Source organism: Rutidosis leptorrhynchoides, chromosome 4 (assembly GCF_046630445.1).
Source record: "Rutidosis leptorrhynchoides isolate AG116_Rl617_1_P2 chromosome 4, CSIRO_AGI_Rlap_v1, whole genome shotgun sequence".
Taxonomy (NCBI): domain Eukaryota; kingdom Viridiplantae; phylum Streptophyta; class Magnoliopsida; order Asterales; family Asteraceae; genus Rutidosis; species Rutidosis leptorrhynchoides.
The window spans coordinates 570,656,459-570,676,798 of record NC_092336.1 but is presented as its reverse complement, the minus strand read 5'-3'; the positions used below and the strand labels follow the sequence as shown (position 1 = coordinate 570,676,798).

The window sequence follows — 20,340 nt, the reverse complement described above, 5'->3', positions numbered from 1 at the left end:
TCAGGTTCCTAGAAGTCTTCCACTGTTTGCTTATACGTTATACAAGCTATGTGCATGTAGTCATACATGCTTTATTCGAGAAAACTTTGCATTCACAAAATCACCATGTAACTTATTTTGACTGTATTGTCAACAGATGTAGTATTGTAAACTATTGTTTACGGTGATTATCTATACGTAGAAATCATCCTATGTCGAAAACCTTCGCTTTATATATTCATTTATGGTGTGCCTTTTCAAAAGAATGCAATGTTTACAAAACGTATCATATAGAGGTCAAAACCTCACTATGAAATCAATGAATAACGTACCGCATCAATAGCGATTTTGACGGGTCGTTACATTGTGAGCTTCGGTTGCGGTTTTCTTCATAATGGAACCACCAGCTGCTGTGTCAATGTCTTTTCGTGTGGTGACGTCGACGCCTTTATAGAAGATTTGCACTATTTGAAAAGTATCTAAACCGTGTCGAGGACATCCTCTCCACATCCTTTTGAATCTTGTCCACGCCTCATATAACGTTTCATTTGGCTTTTGCACGAACGTGGCAATTTCTTCTTAAAGTCTCACGGCTTTAGATGCCGGAAAGAATCTTTTAAGAAATTTCTCAACTAAAACATCTCATGAGTCAATCGTCATTCAGGTAACAATTCTAACAAATCTTTGGCTTCTCCCTTTAAAGTCCAGGGGAATAACATAAGATAAATAGTTTCATCCTCAACTTCTCGAATTTTAAATAGATTACAAATCCTATTAAAAGTTCGAAGATGTTCGTTTGAATCTTCTTTCGTTGTACCACTAAATTGGCACTGATTAGTGACCATGTGTAGGATTTCTCCCTTGATTTCAAAATCTGGCGCATTAACATCTGGCTGAATAATGGCGTGACCTTGGCTCGTGCGTATGGCTCTCATTCGGTCTTCCATACTTTGAGGTTCCGTTATTTCCATATTTGAATTTGGTGAATCCGAATCATTAGAAGATTCTGATTTAATGGTTTGTGGTTCAGGAGGAATGATTAGTGGTTCAGGATCTTGGAATTGTCCTTGAATATCCTCCGGGTTCTCAATTGTGAAGTCGGGTTCAAAAAATGGATTATCGAAAATTTTAGTTGGAGTACTTGTTCGGCTAGATGATGATTCTAAAGAAAAATCAATGGCGATAATATTAGCTAGATGTCTTGATCTGGTTACAGGTGGTGAACGTACGAAAGGTGGTGAACGTTTTGCTCGATGCATTCACTGAATATCCTATTAGTTATAAATATAAAAATTATATAAGTTATTAAATTAATAGACTTTTCTGATTTTGTCCACGTTTTGAATAGCCAATAGATGCAGCAGGTAGCCAGGACCCTTTAAATCGGAAGTCCACAACTCGCCACTAACAAATCCAACTATTACTACGAACCAGAAAATTGGCGTCAATTAATTTAATTGCTTACAATAATTTTTCGTCGAAATTTAAAAATTTAAAAACTAGCGTGTAGAAATGAAAAAGAAAAAGCGCGTCGAAAAATAAAAAGTCGAAAAATAAAAATAAGAAAGAAAAACGTCGAAACTTAAAAGTCTAAAAACTATTAATTAAAAGTTGCGACTAAAGGTATTAAAACTTAAATGCAATTCTATTCGGAAAACGGAAATTACTTTAAAAAGTACTAGAATCTATAAACTTAAAATGGCGTCGCAAAATTCTAAGGCTTCTAAAATCTAATTCTAAGAAAAAGATCTTAAGGGAGAATTACGGCAAAACTTAAAAACTAAACTTAAACTAAGGCAAATGAAACTAAAACTATAATTACGAATGATACGATTAAAAAGATACAAATTATAAAAAGCTATAAACTAAAATGATAAAAATAAGAAATTTTTTTATAAAAATATTATTTTTATATTATTCTATATAATTTATACAAATAAATAAACTTGAAATTACAAATAATAATAAAACTAGATATAAATAATAAATATATATGTTAATTAATTAAACCCTAAATAGAATAATAAATATAAATATATTAATTAAAACTAACCCTAAATGATTTAAATAATAATTATAATTATTAACCCTAATCCGTAATAAATGCCCGAGACTTTGTTAGTCCCTACAAACCATGCGATCGTATGGGTTAAAGTCTTTGGTGTCATGTGGTCGCATGGCCCAATTTACCAGAAACTGATTTGGGCTTCGACCAGGATTCGGCCCAGTTTTAATTTTAATTATCTTATTTTTTTTTTCTGAATTTAAATTTCACAAAATATATAAATAAAATATCTATTAAAATAAACTTATATTTTAAAATCTAAAAATAAAAATACTTTTTAAAGAAAAAATCTTAAAAATATATATTTTATAGAACTATATTTTTGCATATATATATATATATATATATATATATATATATATATATATATATATAGTAATAGTAATATTATAAAAGGGGGTGCACCAGAAGTAGATGGCGCATAACGGGCGACCTTACGCACGAATGGATCAGCAGGATACGGCATAACCCGCTTACGGGCGGTGACCCTAACCAACAGTCCACGTGCGTTCACGAACGGCTTACCTCCATTAACCCCTGGAATAACAGTACCATCGAAGCGGTACCGCTTCTTCGGCGGGGTAGAAGGTGGCTGCACGGGCTCCTCCTCGGGGTCCTCCTCGGGATCCTACTCGGGATCCTCCTCGCTAGTCTCATTCGATGACGAACTGTCTGAATCATCCGAAGGTGGTGCAGGTGCGTCATGTACGGGAGAATGTGTTTGGCTGGCGGTCATAAGTCGATATCTGCCGGGTGTAATCAGTACGACACGTCCGTCAGCGGTGCGTCTAGCCCAGTGTCCATGCTCGTTACGGAAGGGACCGTCTCCGTCTCCCCCAGGGATCACAGTACCACCGGAATGGTGTTGTGGCCCCGGGAGTCTAGGGCTGGGTGGAGCTGGAATCTCCTTGGGATCGTCATCTCCGTCTGAGATGTCCATTAGGTCAAGCACGTATCCACTATCTCCAGAAGATGAATCGCCAGAGTCGTCGAAGGATAGCGGTGACGGGATCTGTGAGTCAGCAACAATAGTATGCGAAGTAGAAGATGAATCCGAGTCACTCTCCAAATCAATGATAATAGACGGCATGTGATAATGCTAAAAACGAACATATATTTCATAGCATTATTCCCCAAGAAAGACAAGATTTTAGTTGGTATTGTTCGATTTACAAGCAATATTCGTTTAAATATTAAAAAGTGAAGACAAAAGGCAGATTCGACAAATTGAAGACAAAAAGGTCCAAAGAGCTAAAAAGTACAAGATACAACTAAAAAGGTTCAAAATATTGATGAGGAACGTCTCAAAATGACAAGAGTACAAGTTACAAGACGCAAAGTACACGATATAAAATAATACGCGAAGACGTCCGAAAATCCGGAACCGGGACCTGAGCCAAGAAGAAACGCCCGACGCAACGGACCAAAAATATCTAGTCTACTATGCACAAGAATATAATATAATATATATATAATTATATATAATTATATATTATATATATTATTATTATTATATTACGTCGGCAAGAAGAAAACAAAGCAATTTGGCTGGATCCAGGGTGGCCATGCGACTCGCATGGCCAGAGGCACAAATCCATGCGAGTCGCATGGAGTGAAAATGTTGGTCAGGTCCTATATAAAGCCAGTTTTCTGCCGAGTTTTAAAAATAATATATCTCTCTCAATATATACGATATATATATATATAATTTATATTTTAATTTTAATTTTAATTATAATTCTAATAATAAGGGTATGTTAGCGAATGTTGTAAGGGTGTAAGTCGAAATTCTGTCCGTGTAACGCTACGCTATTTTTAATCATTGTAAGTTATGTTCAACCTTTTTATATTAATGTCTCGTAGCTAAGTTATTATTATGCTTATTTAAAACGAAGTAATCATGATGTTGGGCTAATTACTAAAATTGGGTAATTGGGCTTTGTACCATAATTGGGGTTTGGACAAAAGAACGACACTTGTGGAAATTAGACTATGGGCTATTAATGGGCTTTATATTTGTTTAACTAAATGAAAGTTTGTTAATGTTAATATAAAGATTTACAATTGGGCGTCCCTATAAATTACCATATACACTCGATCGGACACGATGGGCGGGGTATTTATATGTACGAATAATCGTTCATTTAACCGGACACGGGAATGGATTAATAGCCACTAGAATAATTAAAACAGGGGTGAAATTACATTCAAGGGTAATTGGTGTAATTGTTAACAAAGTAGTAAAACCTTGGTTTACACGCAGTCGATAACCTGGTGTATTCATTAAACAAAGTATTAAAACCTTGTTACAATTCGAATCCCCAATTAGTTGGAATATTTATCTTCGGGTATAATAATAATTTGACAAGGACACTTGCAATTTATATTTATGACTGATGGACTGTTATGGACAAAAACCAGACGGACATATTGAATAATCCAGGACAAAGGACAATTAACCCATGGGCATAAAACTAAAATCAACACGTCAAACATCATGATTACGGAAGTTTAAATAAGCATAATTCTTTTATTTCATATTTAATTTCCTTTATTTTATATTTAATTGCACTTCTAATTATCGCACTTTTATTTATTTTATTTTATCGCATTTTTAATTATCGTACTTTTTAATTATCGCAAGTTTATTTTATCGCACTTTTATTATTCGCAATTTCATTATCATTATTTACTTTACGCTTTAATTTAAGTCTTGTATTTATTTTATATTTTACATTAGGTTTTAACTGCGACTAAAGTCTTAAAATCGACAAACCGGTCATTAAACGGTAAAAACCCCCCTTTATAATAATAATATTACTTATATATATATTTGTATTTTTATAAAAGTAAACTAATATAGCGTTGAGCTTTGTTTAAAGATTTCCCTGTGGAACGAACCGGACTTACTAAAAACTACACTACTGTACGATTAGGTACACTGCCTATAAGTGTTGTAGCAAGGTTTAAGTATATCCATTCTATAAATAAATAAATATCTTGTGTAAAATTGTATCGTATTTAATAGTGTTTTCTGCTAAAATTAATAACTATTTTATATACACCTCGCTTCACATCAAGTTATTTTTGGCGCCGCTGCCGGGGAAATTCGCCGAAGCGAAACGCCATATTTTTAATTTTTAAGTTATAATTAGTTTTTGTAAAATTTATATTTTTAAAAAAATAAAAAAATATATAAAAAAAAAGCTTTTAAAATCGAAAAAAAAAATATTTTAAGTATATTTTTAAGTTTTTCTTTTATTTTTACAAAATTATAAAGTATTTTAAGTTTATTTTTAAGTTTTTATTTTAATTATATATATATATTTAAAATAGAAAAAAAAAGAAAATAAAATATTAAATATTACGTGACCTGTCATTTGAACCAGTCCAATTGAACCAGTTCAGGGTATCCATGCGACTCGCATGACCCACCCTCTTAAATCATGCGACTCTCATGAGGGGTCTGACAGGGCCACAAACAAACCCTAAAAACGCATTTATTACGGAGTATAATATATTATTATTATTAATTAAACCCTAATTTGATTTTATTATTATTAATTAAGTTTTTAGTTTAATTAATTTTAACTAATTTTAATTAGTTTTATTATATTTAAAACTTAATACTTTAATATAATTAATATAAAAATAATATTTTAATAAAAATTGTATTTTTTTTATCACTTTTTATTTCTTTTAATATTTTGTCCCTTTTTAATCGTTGTAGCGTAATATTTGTATTTTTTAGCTCATATTTAATTTTAAACTTAGTTTTTGCTATAGTTATTTTTACTCCTAGATTTTTAGGCTTTGCCGTAGAATTCCTTAAGTGCTTTTTCTTTAGACTAAGATTTAGGTGCTTTAGAATTTTGCGACGCCTTTTTAAGTTTTAGTTTCTTTTTAAGTTATTTCCATTTGGGATTTAGTTTCTCCTGTAAGCTTTAATATTTTTAGACCTTTTACTATGTACCAATTATCATTCCAATTAATAATTTCAATTTGCGATTATAATTTTAAGTTAGTTGTAGTAATAAGGTTAGGTTAGTAAAGTATTTTTAAGTTTTTATAAGTTTCTTTTATTTTTCCGTCACCTTTTATTTTTCAACCATTTTTTCTTTTTCGACCTTTTTCGACGAACTCTTTTTCTCTCTTATTTCTCGCCATTCTAGTTTTTAGGACTTAGAATTTTTTCTACTTCTTATCTAAATTTCTTAAAATTATGAAAATTTATTTTAAGTGGTTAAATTAATAGACATCAAAATTTTCTGGTTCGTAGTAATAGTTGGATTTGTACGTGGACCGGGTTATTGGAGCCAAACAGTCCTCAATTATATTGAGACCAAACGAATCCTGCCCCTCTGCTGCATCTTTTGGCTATTCGAAACGTGGGCAAAATCAGAAAAGTCTATTGATTGGATAACTTATTATAATTTTTCTTTCCTTTTAAAAACTAATAGGATATTCAGTGAATGCACCGAGCAAGACGTTCATCACCTTTTGTACGTTCACCACCTGTAACTCGATCAAGACATCGTTTAACAAATATAACCGCCGTTGATTTTTCTTTAGAATCGTCATCCAGTCGACCAAATACTTCAGTTCAAATTTCCGATAATCCATTTTTTGAACCCAACCTCACAATTGAGAATCCGGAAAATATTCAGGAACGGTTCGTAGATCCTGAACCACTAAACTTTCCTCCGGAACCACCAATCATTCAAACAGAGATTGTTGAGGAACGAACCATTAAAACAGAATCATCTAGTGATACCGATTCAACAAATTCAATTATGGAGAATCTGGAACCTTTAAGTATGGAAGACCGAATGAGAGCTAAACGCACTGGCCAAGGTCACGCAATTACTCATCCAGACATTAATGCGCCAGATTATGAAATCAAAGGACAAATTCTACACATGGTGACTAATCAATGCCAATTTAGTGGTGCGCCGAAGGAAGATCCAAATGAACATCTACGTACCTTTAATAGGATCTGCACACTATTTAAAATCCGAGAAGTGGAGGATGAACAGATATATCTCATGTTATTTCCCTGGACTTTAAAGGGAGAAGCCAAAGATTGGTTGGAATCGTTACCTGAAGGAGCGATTGATACATGGGATGTTTTAATTGACAAATTTCTTAAACAATTCTTTCCTGCATCTAAAGCCGTAAGACTTCAAGCAGAAATTGTTACGTTCACACAGAAGCCAAATGAAACTCTATATGAGGCGTGGACAAGATATGGAAAGTTGTTAAGAGGATGTCCGCAACATGGTTTAGACACCTGCCAAATAGTACAAATATTCTACCAAGGATGCGACATCACTACAAGAAAAGACATAGATATAGCAGCTGGTGGTTCTATTATGAAGAAAACCGAAACTGATGCTTACAAAATTATTGATAACACTGCTTCCCACTCACATGAGTGGCACCAAGAAAAAGATATCATTAGATCATCTAAAGCAGCTAGAGCCGATTCTAGCCATGACTTAGATTCCATTTCCGCAAAGATAGATGCTTTCGAGAGACGAATGGAAAAGATGACTAAGGATATTCACTCAATACGAATTAGTTGTGAGCAGTGTGGAGGACCACATTTGACAAAAGATTGTCTCAGTATTGAATTAACAATGGAACAAAGAGAGAATATTTCATACATAAACCAAAGGCCTGGAAATAATTATCAGAATAATTATCAACCGCCAAGACCTATTTACAATCAAAATCAGAACTATAACCGAAATGTTCCATACAACAACCAACAAGGTCCTAGCAATCAACAAGTATCCAATAATACTTACAATCAGCAAAGACCTAATTTTCAAAACAAACCACCACAACAAACCGATGATAAAAAGCCGAATTTAGAAGATATGATGACGAAGCTAGTTGAAACTCAAACGCAGTTTTTCACATCTCAAAAACAAACTAATGAACAAAATGCTCAAGCATTTAGAAATCAACAAGCTTCTATTCAAAATCTGGAACAAGAAGTAAGTAACCTAGCAAGGTTAATAGGTGAAAGAAAACCGGGAAGTTTACCAAGCGATACAAATGCTAACCCCCGGAATGAAACAGCTAAAGCTATTACCACAAGAAGTGGTACAACACTTAAACTACCTGAAATACCTGTAACTTCTGATGAAACTATTCCTACTCCACAAGAACCACAACCTGATCAAGATAAGGAAAAAGAACCGGTAGTTGAAAAGGTTAATGAAGATAACACAGTTAAGGATAAACCTTATGTTAAACCATACCAACCACCACTTCCTTACCCGAGTAAAATGAAGAAGGAAAAACTTGAAGCCGAGCAATCCAAATTCTTGGATATGTTTAAACAGATAAATGTAAATCTTCCTTTCATTGATGTGATTTCAGGAATGCCAAGATATGCTAAATTCTTGAAAGATCTAATCACGAATAGAAAGAAAATGGAAGAACTCTCGGCTGTTACTATGAATGCTAATTGTTCAGCAGTGCTGTTGAATAAGATACCAGAAAAACTATCTGATCCAGGAAGTTTCACAATTCCATGTTTTCTGGGTAGTCTTAGTTCAATAGAAGCATTAGCAGATTTAGGTGCTAGTATAAATCTAATGCCGTATTCACTATACGCTAAACTAGACCTTGGAGAATTGAAACCAACCAGAATAAGCATACAACTAGCCGATAGATCAATAAAATATCCTAGAGGGATAATGGAGAACATGCTAGTTAAAGTTGGTACTTTAGTATTTCCAGTAGATTTTGTTGTTTTGGACATGGAAGAAGATTCTCAAGTTCCTCTCATATTAGGAAGACCATTCTTAAACACGGCTAAAGCAATGATAGACGTGTTCGGTAAGAAACTGACCCTAAGTATAGAGGATGAGAGTGTTACCTTTTCAGTGGATAGAGCCATGCAACAACCACAATCTGCAGATGATACATGTTATTATATTCAAACTATAGATGCACATGCGGAATTATTAGAAGAATTTCCAGAATTACAAGGAACAGGAGAATGTTCTTTAGGAGAAGGTAATGAACCAATTGATGAAGCTGAAATGTTAGCTACACTTATAGCTAATGGATATGAACCAACAACAGAAGAAATTCAAATGCTAAAAGAAGAAGACAGATATCGATATAAATCATCGATAGAAGAACCTCCGAAATTAGAGTTAAAGCCACTTCCAAACCATTTGGAATATGCTTATTTACATGGTGAATCTGAATTACCTGTAATAATATCGTCTTCTCTTACTGAAAATGAGAAATCACAACTCATTTCTGTGTTGAAAGCTCATAAACCAGCCATTGCATGGAAGATTCATGATATTAAAGGAATAAGTCCTTCGTATTGCACACATAAAATCCTTATGGAAGAAGGTCATAAAACGTATGTGCAACGCCAACGAAGACTAAATCCTAATATGCAAGATGTAGTTAAGAAAGAGATTATTAAACTGCTAGATGCAGGTTTGATATATCCAATCTCTGATAGTCCATGGGTAAGCCCAGTTCAATGCGTACCTAAGAAGGGTGGCATGACTGTCATCACAAATGAGAAAAATGAGCTTATTCCTACTAGGACTGTAACAGGATGGCGTGTATGTATTGATTATAGAAAATTAAATGACGCCACCAGAAAAGATCACTTTCCCTTACCTTTCATAGATCAAATGTTGGAAAGATTAGCCGGAAATAGTTACTATTGTTTTCTAGATGGATTTTTCGGATATTTTCAAATTCCAATAGCACCCGAAGATCAAGAGAAAACCACATTCACGTGCCCTTATGGTACTTTTGCTTACAAACGCATGCCATTTGGACTTTGCAACGCCCCTGCAACCTTTCAAAGGTGTATGATGGCGATTTTTCATGACATGATAGAAGAATGCATGGAAGTATTCATGGATGACTTTTCAGTCTTCGGTGATACATTTAAATCATGTCTAGTTAATCTGGAACGAATGCTAATTAGATGCGAAAAATCAAATCTAGTACTTAATTGGGAGAAATGCCATTTCATGGTTAAAGAAGGCATCGTTCTTGGACATAAAATTTCAAAAGAAGGAATTGAAGTGGATAGAGCTAAAGTAGATGTAATTTCTAAACTTCCACATCCCACCAATGTTAGAGGAGTTAGGAGTTTTCTAGGGCATGCCGGTTTTTACCGACGTTTCATAAAAGATTTTTCAAAAATTGCCACTCCTATGAATAAACTCTTAGAAAAGGATGCTCCATTCATCTTTTCAGATGAGTGTATCAAATCTTTTAATATTCTTAAAGAAAAACTCACTAATGCGCCGATCATGATAACACCAAATTGGAATCTACCATTTGAACTAATGTGCGATGCAAGTGATTTTGCAATGGGAGCCGTTTTAGGACAAAGGATTGAAAAACGATTTCAACCTATATATTATGCTAGTAAGACATTACAAGGAGCACAAACGAACTATACAACTACTGAAAAAGAACTCCTTGCTATTGTCTTTGCATTTGACAAATTTCGATCATATCTAGTTCTAGCAAAAACGGTGGTCTATACCGACCATTCTGCTCTTAGATACCTATTTTCAAAACAAGATGCTAAACCAAGATTAATCCGTTGGATCTTACTCTTACAAGAGTTTGATATTGAAATCCGAGATAAAAGAGGAGCAGAAAATCTCGCCGCTGATCATCTTTCTCGTCTTGAAAATCCCGAATTAGAAGTTCTAAATGAATCGGCCATACAAGACAACTTTCCTGATGAATATCTATTGAAGATAGATTATAAAGAAATCCCATGGTTTGCAGACTATGCAAACTACTTAGTTTGTGGATTCCTTGAAAAAGGATTATCGTACCAAAGACGAAAGAAATTCTTCAGTGATATAAAACACTATTTCTGGGAAGATCCACATCTGTTTAAAAGTTGTCCCGATGGAATAATACGCCGATGTGTATTTGGAGATGAAGCCAATAAAATATTAAACCATTGTCACACAGGACCAACAGGAGGGCATTATGGGCCTCAACTAACAGCAAGAAAAGTTTATGAAGCTGGATTCTATTGGCCTACAATTTACAAAGACGCACACCTTCTTTGCAAATCCTGTGATGCATGTCAAAGGACCGGAAAAATAAGTCAACGTGATGAAATGCCACAAAATGTCATCCAAGTATGTGAAGTATTTGACATTTGGGGTATTGACTTTATGGGTCCATTTCCAAAATCTCATAATAATCTATATATACTCGTAGCCATTGATTATGTATCTAAATGGGCGGAAGCACAAGCTCTCCCAACTAACGATGCACGAGTTGTAGTCAACTTTTTAAAACGTCTTTTTGCAAGGTTTGGAACACCGAAAGCTTTAATAAGTGATCGGGGTACTCATTTCTGTAATAATCAACTTGAGAAAGTTCTTAAAAGATATGGAGTAACTCATAAAATCTCCACCGCATATCATCCACAAACAAGTGGACAAGTTGAAAATACCAACCGAGCCTTAAAACGTATTCTAGAAAAAACCGTAGGATCAAATTCGAAGGAATGGTCCATTAAATTGGAGGATGCACTCTGGGCTTTTAGAACAGCCTACAAAACTCCAATTGGAACCACACCTTTTAGACTTATTTATGGAAAAGCATGTCATCTTCCAGTAGAAATTGAACACAAAGCATTTTGGGCTTTGAAAACATGTAATCTTGATTTACATGAAGCCGGACGTCTACGATTAAGTCAACTAAACGAATTAGAAGAATTAAGACATGAAGCATACGATAATTCGTTAATCTATAAAGAAAGAACGAAGAAATGGCATGATAAAAGAATCAAAAGTTCAAAAGAATTTAAAGAAGGAGACAGAGTTCTTCTTTTCAATTCACGATTCAAGCTATTTCCTGGAAAATTGAAATCAAGATGGTCTGGACCATTCATAGTCAAAAGAGTTTTCCCATACGGAACGATAGAATTAATAAATTCAAATGGGATTGAATTTAAAGTTAATGGTCACAGAGTTAAACATTACATACATGGTCCGATGGAAGTCGACAACGAAGTTAATCACAATTTCAACACCACAGCTAACTAAGTGTGGGGAGAATCAAGTCTTTAAAGGATAATATGTATTTCTGTTAGAGTTAGATTGTCTGTTTTCGTGTAGTTCTCGAAAATGGAACACGTATGGTCTTTCCCTAGCAGACCCTAAAGAACTAGTCTTCTCCCCCCATTCTGAATTTTTATTTTTTTTTAGGTTTTTACGAAATGAAGACTGCCTGTGAACTAAACCATGGTCTAATGCTACACGCTTTGATCACTAAAAGAAATAATGACATACTACCGAGCGAATTAGTATCAGTAATCAGAGAAAGAATGGACGGAGTTAGAAAAGGATCCAGATGCTAAGATAATAAGTTACAATTTGGTAAAGGAAAATCAAAATCCGCAGCGAAAAGAAGAGCACGACACCTAGAACGATGTCACAAATGCGGAAAATGGTCACATGGAGGTAAATGTTCAAATAATCAAACCTATTCAAATACCGAATTTGTTACTTTATGCAGAGACGGACCGTTCATATGTTTAGAAGAAAAGACAATGAATGCTCGAGGTTACGCCTATGCAGCCATGGAAAACCAATTAAACCGACTATCTTATGAATATAATAGATCATATAACTAAGAAATCTATTTCACAGGTATGTATGTACAGTTTTTATTTTTATTTTTATTTTTAACCTTTTGATAATAAACGCTAATTTGTTCGCTAAAAAGTATTAAATTGGTATTAAATAAAATTAGGTTTGGCGACCGAAATTATTGATATCATTCAAAAATTTATTACATCACTGCGAAATTTAACGTTTATTCTTAAGGTATAAATATCTTTAATCAATCAACCCAAAATATTTCAAAAATTCGTCATGAGTTAAATTAGGTCTTGGAACCGAAATTACTTTACCGAAAAGAGGGGCGCATATTTTTGATAATATTTGATTGATTAAAGTGGGATAAAAAGACAAAAAGATTTTTAAATTTATTTTTACCATGTTTTTAAAATTAATATTTAAATCTTAAGTTAATATTGTAAACATTGTAAAAACAATATATTTAAAATTGTAAATATTTGAAAAATTAATATAAGTTTGGTGTGAATTTATAATATAAATTTTTAAAATAAGTTTGGTGTGAATTTATAATATGAATTTATAAATTAAGTCTGGTGTGAATTTTTAAAATATGAATTTTTAATTTTATGCATTTCAAATTTTAAGTTTGGCGTGATTTTTTTTATATATTAATTTTGAATTTTATAATTGTGTGAATTTAAAAACAAAAATTTACTCTATCTCATTAAGTTAAAAATATGATTTTTAAAATTCATCGTAAGTTGAAGACTAGGTCTTTGAACCGAAATTGCTTTACCCCAGGGAGGGACGAGAACTTTTAGTATCATTATTTTTAATCTTATTGATTTAAGGTATGCCAAAAACATTAAAAAACCCAAAAATCTTAGCTTTTAAAACAATCGCTACAAAAAGACATATTAAAGTATTATTAATTAAACCCTAATTTGATTTTATTATTATTAATTAAGTTTTTAGTTTAATTAATTTTAACTACTTTTAATTAGTTTTATTATATTTAAAACTTAATACTTTAATATAATTAATATAAAAATAATATTTTAATAAAAATTGTATTTTTTTTATCACTTTTTATTTCTTTTAATATTTTGTCCCTTTTTAGTCGTTGTAGTATAGTGGTAAGTATTCCCGCCTGTCACGCGGGTGACCCGGGTTCAATCCCCGGCAGCGGCGCCAAAAATAACTTGATGTGAAGCGAGGTGTATATAAAATAGTTATTAATTTTAGCAGAAAACACTATTAAATACGATACAATTTTACACAAGATATTTATTTATTTATAGAATGGATATACTTAAACCTTGCTACAACACTTATAGGCAGTGTACCTAATCGTACAGTAGTGTAGTTTTTAGTAAGTCCGGTTCGTTCCACAGGGAAATCTTTAAACAAAGCTCAACGCTATATTAGTTTACTTTTATAAAAATACAAATATATATATAAGTAATATTATTATTATTATAAAGGGGGGTTTTTACCGTTTAATGACCGGTTTGTCGATTTTAAGACTTTAGTCGCAGTTAAAACCTAATGTAAAATATAAAATAAATACAAGACTTAAATTAAAGCGTAAAGTAAATAATGATAATGAAATTGCGAATAATAAAAGTGCGATAAAATAAACTTGCGATAATTAAAAAGTACGATAATTAAAAATGCGATAAAATAAAATAAATAAAAGTGCGATAATTAGAAGTGCAATTAAATATAAAATAAAGGAAATTAAATATGAAATAAAAGAATTATGCTTATTTAAACTTCCGTAATCATGATGTTTGACGTGTTGATTTTAGTTTTATGCCCATGGGTTAATTGTCCTTTGTCCTGGATTATTCAATATGTCCGTCTGGTTTTTGTCCATAACAGTCCATCAGTCATAAATATAAATTGCAAGTGTCCTTGTCAAATTATTATTATACCCGAAGATAAATATTCCAACTAATTGGGGATTCGAATTGTAACAAGGTTTTAATACTTTGTTTAATGAATACACCAGGTTATCGACTGCGTGTAAACCAAGGTTTTACTACTTTGTTAACAATTACACCAATTACCCTTGAATGTAATTTCACCCCTGTTTTAATTATTCTAGTGGCTATTAATCCATTCCCGTGTCCGGTTAAATGAACGATTATTCGTACATATAAATACCCCGCCCATCGTGTCCGATCGAGTGTATATGGTAATTTATAGGGACGCCCAATTGTAAATCTTTATATTAACATTAACAAACTTTCATTTAGTTAAACAAATATAAAGCCCATTAATAGCCCATAGTCTAATTTCCACAAGTGTCGTTCTTTTGTCCAAACCCCAATTATGGTACAAAGCCCAATTACCCAATTTTAGTAATTAGCCCAACATCATGATTACTTCGTTTTAAATAAGCATAATAATAACTTAGCTACGAGACATTAATATAAAAAGGTTGAACATAACTTACAATGATTAAAAATAGCGTAGCGTTACACGGACAGAATTTCGACTTACACCCTTACAACATTCGCTAACATACCCTTATTATTAGAATTATAATTAAAATTAAAATTAAAATATAAATTATATATATATATCGTATATATTGAGAGAGATATATTATTTGTAAAACTCGGCAGAAAACTGTAACGACCCGGAAATTTCCGACCAAATTTAAACTCTAATCTCTATATGGTTCCGACACGATAAGCAAAAACCCTAAAGTTGACCCGCACTTTTTCGATCGTTCTATACTTATAAGATTAATATTTACATAAATTAAACCTTACCAACATGATAAGCAATCCAAATTGTTGAGACTTATGTTTTCGAAAAGAGTTTTACACAACGTTTGACCGTCTAGTTTGACCGATGATATCACGAACTATACAATATATGATAATTATACGTTTGTGTATATATATGTATATATACATATTTAACATGATCTAAGAATGTTTTAATATCTCATTTTGTATTAATAACAATAAGTTATAAGTATATTTTGAAACTACTAACTTAAGTTTTCAAAACGATAACCATACGTAACGTTATTTGACTTAAATACTTATGACCTATAATGTTTATACATATATCGTATAAGTAATGTATTTAATCACTTTTAAAGACTTAAATACATAAAACAATATAAGTATATTTACAAAAGATAGCTATATTTGAATCCTCGTTCCGTTTTCTCAAAGATTTCTATACGTATACCTAGGGTATATGTACCCGTATCATACGCAGCTTCTAGATGTATTTACTATTGGTATATACCAATAAAAATCTGCTCCTTAGCAGCCTTAAATGATTAAGAAACATGTGGAACCAACCATTTGTCAAGTAGCATGAATTATTTAGCAAGAAAACAAAGTTAGGTATTTTTTTTTCCTTTATAACCTAAAAACGTTTTTATGCATGCACACCATTTCTTCACCCCATTTTCTTATACTTACACTTCCATTTCTCTCTCAAAATACTCTTAACTTCATACTTGATCATCTCCAAGCATTTTCCCCATCATTTAGCTTCAAAAACCTTACTTAAACACCATAAGAAAACCATACAAAAACACTTCAAGAAATCCTTCCAAGAACACAAACTTACTTCCAATCTTTCATCCAATTCCATCACCCTTTTGGTTCTAGCTTTTTACTCCTCTTTTACAGAAACCTTGTCCAAGGAACTTGAGGTAGTATCTATGTTCATAACCTTATTCGATTCATATATATATAGCTATCATATTTTGTGGTATACAATTTTAACAACAAGAACATAGTTTGAAAGTTTTCAAACTTGTTTGCAAACTAAATAGATCCTTCTAACTTAACTTTTAAAATACTTCAAGACCTGTAATATAACTTAAATATATGCTAACTTAACAAGGTATAACTTGGTTTTTCAAAGAATATCTTAAAAACTGTTTTTACGACGTCGGAGTGTAACCGGGGACTGTTTTGGGTTGGATAATTAAAAACTATCTTAAACTTTGAATTGGAGGTTTATGTTCTGGAAAAATGATTTTTACTATAAATATGTTAACACATAGAAATTTCATGATTTAATTCAAAGTATAAGTATTTTTAGAAAAATGGTCATTAAGTGTTATTTTTTTGTAACAAAAATGTTTAACTTCATAAGTTTCACTAAAGTTTCACCTATGCCGTGTGATTTTGAATACAAACCAAGGTATTTTCAGTTCATAGTCTTAAAGAGGGACTCGATCCAAGGAGATGGCAAGTTGAATCAACGAAAACGGATTTGTAACGAAGAAACTATGACCGAAACAAAATTGGTTATCCTAGACTTGTTTAACTTCGGGATTAATTGGGAAAAATTAAATAAATCACATATTTCTAAGATAACATGATATTTTATATATATGTACTATAATTCAATTTTATATGGTTCAGGATCACCCGTAAACAACACAAGAAGATTAATCATAAGATCCCATGTTTGTACGCAACACGTCATTTGACAACACCGGTACTTTATGTACGCAACACGTCATTTGACAACACCGGTACCGTGGGTCAAGATTAATCTCGACCAATACATATACGATGGGGTTTTATTTATTTCGTTGGGGGTTTTATTTATTTCATTGCGGGTATATTAAACATCTAAAAATGAACCATTAAAATTGAATTACTAACAACGAGCTGCTAACTACGGACTAAGGAATTATTCAAAGTATTAAAAGTATAACAAATATATATATGTGACGTTTGTTTAAAAAGAAAAGGTATTGATATATTATATATGGATAGGTTCGTGATATCAACCGGAGACCAAGTCAAATTATATATATCTTCAAGACGAAAGTGAGTATATAGTCCCACTTTTAAACTCTAAATATTTCGGGATGAGAATACATGTATTTTTTGTTTTACGTTATGGACACAAGTAACTAAAAAATATATTCTACGTTGAGTTGTACCACTGGCATACTTCCCTGTAGCTTGGTAACTAATATTTACAGCGGTATTGTAAACGCGAATCCTGTTGATAGATCTATCGGGCCTGACAACCCCAACCGGACTGGACGACCAGTATTCAACGGTTGCACAGTACTTCGTTTCGTGACTACACCTGGTACAGTGTAGTAAGATTTCATATTAAAGGGAATATGCGACGTGATTAATTGTTAAGTATGGTTACCAAGTGCTCAACCACTTAGAATATTTTTATTAAAATGTTTATATATGAAATCTTGTGGTCTATATTTATATCGCTGTCGACATTAAACCTATATCTCACCAACTTTATGTTGACATTTTAAAGCATGTTATTCTCAGGTATGAATTAAGTCTTCCGCTGTGCATTATCTCGTACTAAGGATACTACTTGAGGCCATTAAGGACTTATATCATAAGGCGTTGCATTCGAGTCATTGAAGTTCATAGAGACTATTATTAAGTAAATGGCGGTTTAGGTCATTTGAATATTATGAAATGTCAGGCGAATATGTCAATTATGGATGTAACTATAGATTGTCTTTTAAGAATAAATGCAACATTTGTAAGATGTATCATATAGAGGGCAAGTACCTCGCAATGTTATCAACTATTGTAATTCGTTTGTAATCAATATGGACAACGTCCGGATGATTAGTTTCGGATCCTTTCAGTTGGTATCAGAGCGTTGGTCTTAGCGAACCAGGCCTTGCATTAGTGTGTCTAACTAGTAGTTGTTAGGATACATTAAGTGAGTCTGGACTTTGACCGTGTCTGCCTGTCAAAAGTTTTGCTTATCAATCCTAGTCGGAAATCATCTGCTTATCATTCTTAGGCAACTGCCTGCTTATCATTCTTAAGTCTAGACACGTCTTACTGCATTTAGTGCATCGATAGTGTATAGACAAAATTCATATCCTAGCGTATCTGTTACTATAGACATTGCCTGACGTATTTCAAAGATTCTCCGTAATTCATGGGATTTTGATATTATATATACATATGTAAATTATGTATTGAAGAGTACCAAACTCAACTCCTATAATCTATTCCAAACCAAAAATTCATTTCTCCGACCATACAAGATGGATTCTTCATCCAGCTCAAATTCCTCCGACTTCGATAGCTTCGCCGATATGGATTTCCATTCGAGCTCCGAGAACAGCGTTACCGGAATGGATCAACCAATTTCCCATCATCTATTCTGGATGAATTGGGGATGGGTTCGTAATATACTAAATTTCTGGAGGCAAGAAGAAGGTGATCCATTCCATCCACCAAATTGTCCTCTTAACGATGAACCTGAAGCACTTACCGGCGAACCTATTCGAAACACCATTTTCTCGCTCATTTCTAGAGTATCTCGTCATGATTACATACTATCCCATATTTCAAATCTTGTTCATTCGCTCGTTCCAACCGTCAATCATCCCGGTATAATAGAAGAAGTCAACGAACTCCGTGCTCGGGTAGTGGTTTTGGAGAATATGGTGCGAAGGTTACAAACACCAACAGCAGCACCAGCAGCATAATCCGTACTACCATCGTCAACGCCGACAGTACCTTTATCACCCCAATCACAACCGCGCCTTAAATCTCAACATCACAATCTGTATCTCGAATATCAACATCACACGACTCAATATCTGTACTTCGAGTATGATCTTCGTTCTATATATCGTTCTACATCGATTATCTTCGCTTTACGTATCGTATGACGATTATGTAATTTCTAAAGTCTTAGAGATTATGTAACCTAGAATTAACAATAAATCAAATGAGTTTAATATCTTATTGACTCATTAAATCTATGATTATCTCTGAAGAAAATATATATGCAAGTATATTTTCATAAAGATAGTAATTAAAAATTCCTTCGTACAAACTATTAATGATGAAAATATTTTAACGGGTGGGTAGTACCCGAGGAATATTTAGAATTCACATTAATAAGTTATATTGTACATTCTTGAATCTGATTCAACGGTTATCTATTATCTTACTTACAACCACCGATATTCGTATCCGCTCACCCCAGAATAACCATTTTCAATCAAATTTCATATTCGGATTTTGACCTACCAGAATCCAACAAGTGGCATAAAGAAGAAAACATTGGACAAAATAAAAAAAATTGTTAGAAACACACGATTTAACTAATTAAAAATCTATTAAGGATTCCACGCTAACTGTTTCGGCTAACTCTGGACAATTAAAATGAATTAAAATGTTGATTGTAACATATGAAGCTAAACAATTCTTCAAGCTTGCCACTTGATTTTATCTTAAACCTCATTCGTAACTTGACGATTACAATTCGCATTCAAATCCTTTCATGATTCCTGAAAACACCTCGACCGAGAAGTTGAACCCGCCGCACCTTGCCTACGGAATGAAGATTTATACATACAGTTATACACCTGAAGAACTCTCGAACCCAAATTCATAATTTAACACATAACGTATTGAATCCTTTGCCATTTATTAGCAAGAACAACCCTACAATTCCTTTTCAAGAAGCTAATTTTGTCACAGCTCCACTTCGACTTTTCAGTGAGATTATTTCTATTATAATCATGATATTTATACCTTGTCCTTTCGCCGTCATTACCAGAAAACCTTTTATATCCCTCGACAACATCAACAAGTGCACCAGCAGATCGTTATTCTTTTGGCGAAATCAACAATCAGTATTTTGAAAATCTCGCGGAACTTCTTCCATCAT

General features: G+C 32.8%; 2 non-coding genes across 2 annotated transcripts; both read left to right on the top strand.

The window, feature by feature from the left end:
* The first annotated feature begins 460 nt into the window (after nt 1–460).
* Nucleotides 461–567, top strand: LOC139845716 (small nucleolar RNA R71). The gene has a single exon (XR_011758478.1). It is a non-coding gene; the product is annotated as a small nucleolar RNA R71 (small nucleolar RNA).
* A 13,212-nt stretch (nt 568–13,779) lies between these two features.
* Nucleotides 13,780–13,851, top strand: TRNAD-GUC (transfer RNA aspartic acid (anticodon GUC)). Its single transcript has one exon. It is a non-coding gene; the product is annotated as a tRNA-Asp (tRNA).
* The last annotated feature ends 6,489 nt before the right edge of the window (nt 13,852–20,340 follow it).